The following is a 7033-nucleotide window of genomic DNA, read 5'->3' as shown; positions in this document are numbered from 1 at the left end:
GGGCTAAGGCATGAAGGAGCTTAAAACACGGCCATGTTTGGGGGTGGGGAAGATGGGGAGTTCCATTTTGGGTGACAAGAGAAAGTAACAGTCTTCAAAATGGACTAAGAAGAAGCCAAAGAGACAGGAAGGAATCAGGGAGACAGTGACATGAATGAATGAATAGAAGAGACCATCTCAGGAAGGGAGCTGCATTTACCTTCTTTTGCTGTTTTAGACTGTCCACAGCAAACTATGTCCTGTGCAGTCCTAGAGTTTTGTCAGCCCCCTAAATCAAGAGGTTTGATGGGGGGGGGGCCCTCAGAGGGCCTGCTGGGTGGGCCTTGGGGGACCTCAGGAAGGTTCAGCGGTATATAGATCTGTAAAGTGAATTAGCTAATGTGAATACTCTTTAGGCAATCTCCCATGAATAAAATTTTACCAGGCTTTTGGGAGTTTGGCCAGCAGTGATCTTGAAACTGTAATCCTCAGGCAATACTCAACTCTTCCACGTTGCTGATTTAAAAAGGAATTGTGCATTTTAACAGTTAACTTAGTCAACTTGATGATTTCTTCTGAAAATGGAGCCTACCACAGACATATGCAAGAACTGAAGGCTGTTTTCCTCCTGCTCAGAGGTGAGTGGAGGGAGGACATTGAGTCAAGGTTCATTCCTCTGCTGCAGTAATGTTTGTAATTGCCGATTTTCTTTTTCACTGGGAAGGCTGCCTAAGTCAATGTTGTGACTCCAGTGCCTCACACAGCAACTGGTGCAGAGTAGGTGCACAATCAATCTTTTTGTTTATTTACTATTTGCCTTTAAATATTTAGTGCCTATTAATGGTACGGAATATGTGGTTTTCATTGTATCATATTTGTAAATGCACGTAACATATTTTTACCATTTCCACCCACCTATTATCTCTCCCTTACCTTCCCCATCTGTCTTCCCACATCTCCTTCCTCTTCACTAGTAGTCTTCTTTCTACATTCATGTCGGTCTCCCTGACCTCCCCCACAGCCTTAGATTCCACATATGAGAAAATCTGCACAATTTGTCTTTCTGAGTCTGGCTTATTTCACTTAATGTGATGATATCCAGTTCCACTATTTTCCTGCAAATGACATGATTTCTTTCTTCTTTACAGTGAGTAATATACTACAGTGTATATATGCCGTATTCCCTTTATCCATTCATCTGTTGACAGGCACCGAGGCTGATTCTGCAACTGGGATGTTGAGAGTCCAGTGTACAATTGGTCTTGAATGAAGGCAGATGGGACTGGCCAGTCAGGCCTAAGGAATCTATCAGCCAAGGCTCTCCAGGTCCAGATTACGCAGAGCTCAGGGACTGGCAGTGGGCTCAGTGACAGAGCAATCAGGGTTCAGGGGCAGAGTCTAACCCCTCAGGAAGTGTCAGGTTGTTGCCATTTATCCAAAGGATCTGAGATTTAAGTGTGGTCCAAAGTCTCAGTGGCCAAATTAGGGAGCAAGATGAAATTCAATGGTGTCTACACATGATGGGGCACAGCTGCAGCTTGGGGGAAATCCGTTGCCTTAGCTATGGAAAACAAGATTAATTCTGAGTCTCCACCACCAAAATAGAGAGGTTGAGACTGGAGAATGGATTGGCGTTTGTTTATTTTGGTTCTCTGGTTCTGGCCTTCTTATTTATACTTCAAACCTGACACTACAGATCTCATGAACCTGTGAGTCTGAGAAAGAGGAAAAATAAATGTCATTTTTGCTTTCAGCTATTAACCCTATTTATTTTTATTTTGAATCTTCTTTGTGCAAGAAAGAGACACCCAAGACTGATTTGTTCACTTTGGCAGCTTATAAAAACTTAAGAGAGTGACATCCTGGCTTCTAACCTCCTTTCTAGAAATATCCTGCGTTAAATGTTGCTTTATTTTCTCCTTTTTCATCTAAAAAGAGCTCTGGAATATGTAGCTGAATCACTGAAAGAAGACTTTAGATTAATCCTCTATCTCTGAAACTCTAGATTTTAGATTTTACTATGAATTCTCTCTTTAAGAAATTTTACAACGCTTGCTTCATAATGTTTCTTCTTCTGCTACTTTTGGCCCTAGGTTGATGGATCTTCTATAGATAGCTCATGACCATCCATAAATAGCTCCAAGTATGACCTGCAATGTCTGAAGTAGTTTTTCCCTTCAGTAGTGCTGTTGCTGGAGCAGAGGTTCCCAGATGTCCGAGTTCAGATGATTCCACAACTCCTAGTCATACTCCCATCCCCCTGCCCACAACTCTCATCCTAAATCCATGATTTGTGGAGCATTAAAATAAAACTCGTAAGAAAAAAAATGCATGCTAAGTAATGTGATTATGGGCTATCTGTGTAAAAAAGGAACAACTTTAAAGTAGTGACTGCTAGATTTTTACCCTACCCCACTTTTTTTTCCCCCCTTTAGTTTAATATGAAGAGGGGAAAATGCAATGTCCATATGCCATTCACAGAGTGGGGAAAACAACAAATGAACAGACAAAAACTACTGGCTTTGTTCAGCAGCCCTGAAAATCCAGAGATGGCTGTCACTGGTGAGGAAGAGGTTGAGTACAGCTTGGAGAGGCCTCATTCCTGGGTTAACCCTGCCAGCAGGGTGTGGTTTCCTGGTGAGTGAGAGCCATCCATGGGCCTAGAAATTAGCCTTTCATGTTAGTGTACCAACCATGTGACTAGAACACATTCTCCTCTACATGACTGTCCTAAAACATTAACAAAATCATATGTCACTCTTGATGTGATTGAGTGCAATGCATAAAGGAAATTAGTTTACTAAATCCATTAGGTTAAAAGGCAAATGGGAGACTGAAACAATAATCAAATGGTAATATTTTTAATTTCCAGAATTAGTTCTCTGACAGGGAATTTCTCTTTTAATTTTCTTCCTACATTGTAAAATAATGAAGTTTAAGGAGTTTAGAGAGAAATGGAGGAAATTAGGGTGCCACATAAATCAACACACATAATCTTCTTCTTGATGGAGTTTCAGAGTTTTAACCTACTCTTGTTAAGAAGTACTACTGCAGCCATCAAAGTACAATAATTCAATATGAAAACAGAACAAAAAAAAAAAAAAAAAAGGAAAAAAACTTATCCCATGGAGGTAAGGAGCTAAAAATGCAAACTCAACGGGGCTGGGATTGTGGCTCAGTGGTAGAGCGCTCGCCTAGCATGCAGGAGGCACTGGGTTCCATCCTCAGCACCACATAAATGTAAAATAAAGATATTGTCTCCACTTAAACCTAAAAAATAAATATTAAAAAAATGTGGACTCAACGAGTCAGGAATAAATTTTCTTCAAGTGAATGACTGTAGGTGGTAAGATCCCAGATTATCCCTCTGCCTGGTATTGAGGTATTGAACTTCTACATTTACAAGTTATGTGAAACCTTGCCAAAATTGGGATTTACCCATAAGGAGCTGTAGTTCTCTTATTCTTACTATCTGGTTAAATGGATGAAAATTGGCAGGTAATCCTGTCAGCAGGACTGAAAGAAAAGTGAACACAGTAGGACGCTCCTATCTTTGCTCAATGACTCACTCTGAAACCATCAGGAGAGGTGTGTGGTGACAAGTATGGGAAGGAAAATGTAGAGAAAAAGGGTGACTTTCAAAATACAGCCAAGCAAATGAAACTCCTGTTGCAACCCTAACAGAATGCATGTATGCCATTTTTGGGCCATGTGGAGAGGGCCACGGCTGTCAGAGAGTCTTACCAGAGGAGCAGAGTTATTGAGAGCAGATCTGAGTGCTAGGTTGTGTCATTGTGCAACTGCCCATCAGCTTGTAACTGGCACCCACGCAGGTGATTTTGTTATTATTAACATTATTTTTCTTTAGGGTCTCGGTTAATAACAGAAGTCTGCATTTTCTTTTCTTTTCACTTTTTAAGATTAGAGACTGACGTCAATTTAAAATGTCTAACAGAAAACTATAGTTTTTTTCCCTTTACTCACTTATGAGCACTATATAGATGTATGATTGTCATTTCATGGTTCATTTTCTTCTTATTCTGAGTGAGGTCTGCTAGCTTATCAGATGTGTGGTGTCTAAGTTTTTATCATCTCTACTCTTCATCTGCACTTTGTACATCTGTTCATAATACTTGGCTTATTTTCAGTGTGTTTTAAACCTCCAATTAGTTTGTCGGCCCTTTGAGGATACACAGCATTTCCTAGAGTCTCTCTCTCTCTCTCTCTCTCTCTCTCTCTCTCTCTCTCTCTCTCTCTCTCTCTCTCTCTCTCTGTCTCTCCTCCACTCTCTTTTTTCTTTGGGTACTAAGGATTGAACCCAGAAGCACTTTACCACTGAGCTATATCTTGCTAAGTTGCCCAGGCTGGTCTCAAACTTGTGATCCTCCTGCCTCAGTCTCCAGAGTGGCTAAGATTGCAGGCATGTACCATCACGCCTGGCATCCTAAAGTTTTTACACTCCTCTCATATGCCTAGGTGTTTGGTACTTGCCTAAACATGAACTGGATGCAGTGCACATTGATGGATTGCTGTTATATTTATTCAGTGTGCAATTCCATGTGCTCAACATGCTCTTACACAAAATCATAGCTTTTATATTTAGAAGAACTGTGGTAGGCCTTTAGTCCAAACATCTCATTTTACAGAGGAGGAAACTGAGAATTCTGAAAGAGATAAAATATGCTTACAGTTACATGGCACAGTAGGCATTAGAGGTCAGTTGTCAGACTTCTACTTATTGCTTTTGTCATTTCCCAGTTGGAAAAACTGGTATCATGAAGTAAAGTTCAAGAGATGAGGGACCGGGTGGTAAAATGAATTAGAGGCATATATCACGGACTGGTAAATTACCATTCTCAGTTTTGTGCATTCTCAGTTTTGTGTTAAGGTAAGCAGACCAGGCTAACAGGCATGTTTCTTTGCCTTTAAGCTGAGCAAAGAAGATGCTCCACTCAGCAGTAGCTCTCAGGCACAAGAGTCTAGATATAAAGAAAAGAACAAGGCAGCAAAGGATGTGCCTGCTTGCTTTCTTCCCCAAGGCCCAGGCGGCATGGTTTTCTGTCTCTTAAAGTAGCTATTTCTGGGTCACTAGCCATGGGTGATATATTCTTTTGCTTGACCACAAGCCAAAGAGGAACATGTAAGGGCACTTCTTTTTCTGTTTGCATCCCAAATGATGGCCTTCCTACGTCCCTCTCTCTCATCCTTCTGAGAACATTTATTAATCACCTACTATATGCTGAGCACAATGCTAGGCTTATAATGGGGAGAGCGTTGCAACAGAGCCAGCTGTCTTGCTCATGAGCTCACGGTTTTATTCAGGAGACAGTTGTCATAAATTTTCACCAATGAGATAAATGCCAAAGAGGCCTCTCCAAAGCCTTAATGGGAACACAAAGGAAGGGTCAACTGATGACATCTGTGAGGTCAGGCAAGTCTTTTTGGAGGAAGTGACACTGAGTCCCTGGTTATCGGGGCGGGGGTGGCTTAGTGGAAGAGGGATGTCCTGGGTGGAGGGGGCAGCATGTACATCCTCATGAAAATGCAAGAGGAAATGATATGTTTAGGAATCCAGAAGTAGTTTGGTGCAGTCGATAGTAGGGGAAAATAGAAACATAAAGAACACGGATGCTGGGCTAAGGAGTTTATATTTTAGCTTATGATAATGGGGAGGAAGGAACCAGCAGAGCAGAAAGTGACTACATGAATCACCTTTTCTACTAAATAACACAAGTTGCAGACTATAAATAGCATTACTGAAGGCAAAAAAATGTCTGGGCTCATTTTGTTTTCCTATAAAGGTGAAAATTAGTTCCTGGAGATATCTTTTGCTTTTGCAATTGTTAGATTTTTCCCAAGTGGTATGCAATAGTACTTTTATAAATCAAATCACATTTCTGACTGATTAAAATGTATTTCCAAAATGAATGGAAAGAGCGATGGACTGGGAATTATGGAGACCTGGGTTCTGGGTCCAGGCCCACTATTTAGCATGGTATGGCACAAGTCTTCTTCATCTTCCTCATTCATCATATGAGGGGGTGGGAGAAGGAATTTTTCAAGGATCTTTCAGCCCTAGAGTTGGGTGAGTGACCTGTGCGTGTGTAGTGGGTGCATGTATGTATGTATTTGCATATTTATATCTACCCCAATTCCAAAAAGAGTGTGAGGCAATTTATAGTAAAAGGCACTGATGTGATTAATTGAAATCTTAAACCTAGATCAGAAGACAAAGTCAAATAGTAAAGGGTGGAGAGGGATGACATAGGTTACTGACTTTTAATTTTGCCAAATTAGGAGATTATAAAAGTAAACAAAGGAAACCCCAACAATCTTGTAATTCTCACCAAACATCCTAGTAATTCTCACCAAAAAAAAAAAAAAAAAAAAAATCAGGAAGGGAATGAAAGATTAAAGGACAGGCTTTTAAGTTCCATCATGTCATAAAATTCTAACTTACATTTTATTAATTTTAAGAGAGCTAAATACATGTATAAGTATCAGTGTTCAAAAGGTAATATGTATACTCAATGAAAATTCTCCCTCTCTCTCCTTCTAGCCCCCTAGTCTCTCTTGTCAGGCACTATGCTTTCTAGTTGGCAAAATAAGGTAGGGAATATGACAAGTTGAAGATTAATGTTTATCACAAAAGATAGGCTTCTAAAAATTGAAGAAAAATTTTAAGAGAGAAGAATCTTGAGCTCTTAAGAAATTTGACAGTAGAATACCCCTACAAAGGCCCTTGAATATCAACATCAGACTCAGTAGTGTGTATGGACAATGTAGGGGATTTTTCTCATTTCTGAGCTTTTTATCTGTTTAAGAAGTTAAAGAAATACTTAGCCCAATTCCCCAAATTATGCCTCAGGAAGAAGGAGAGAAGAAGATTTGGCCTAATGTATTTTCAGGGAAGAAATTATCCAAATTCTCATTTATTTTCTGTTCTATAAGAATCTGAATTTAGCTCCTGGATCCTGTTTGATTTTGCATACGGCTACCATCTGACTTGTCTTTCAAGATCATTCAGCTCAAAAATGAAGTCCCATGTTACCGA

This window comes from Ictidomys tridecemlineatus, chromosome 6, assembly GCF_052094955.1.
Source record: "Ictidomys tridecemlineatus isolate mIctTri1 chromosome 6, mIctTri1.hap1, whole genome shotgun sequence".
Classification (NCBI taxonomy): domain Eukaryota; kingdom Metazoa; phylum Chordata; class Mammalia; order Rodentia; family Sciuridae; genus Ictidomys; species Ictidomys tridecemlineatus.
The sequence above is the reverse complement of the archived record's forward strand: the minus strand, read 5'-3'. Positions refer to the sequence as shown.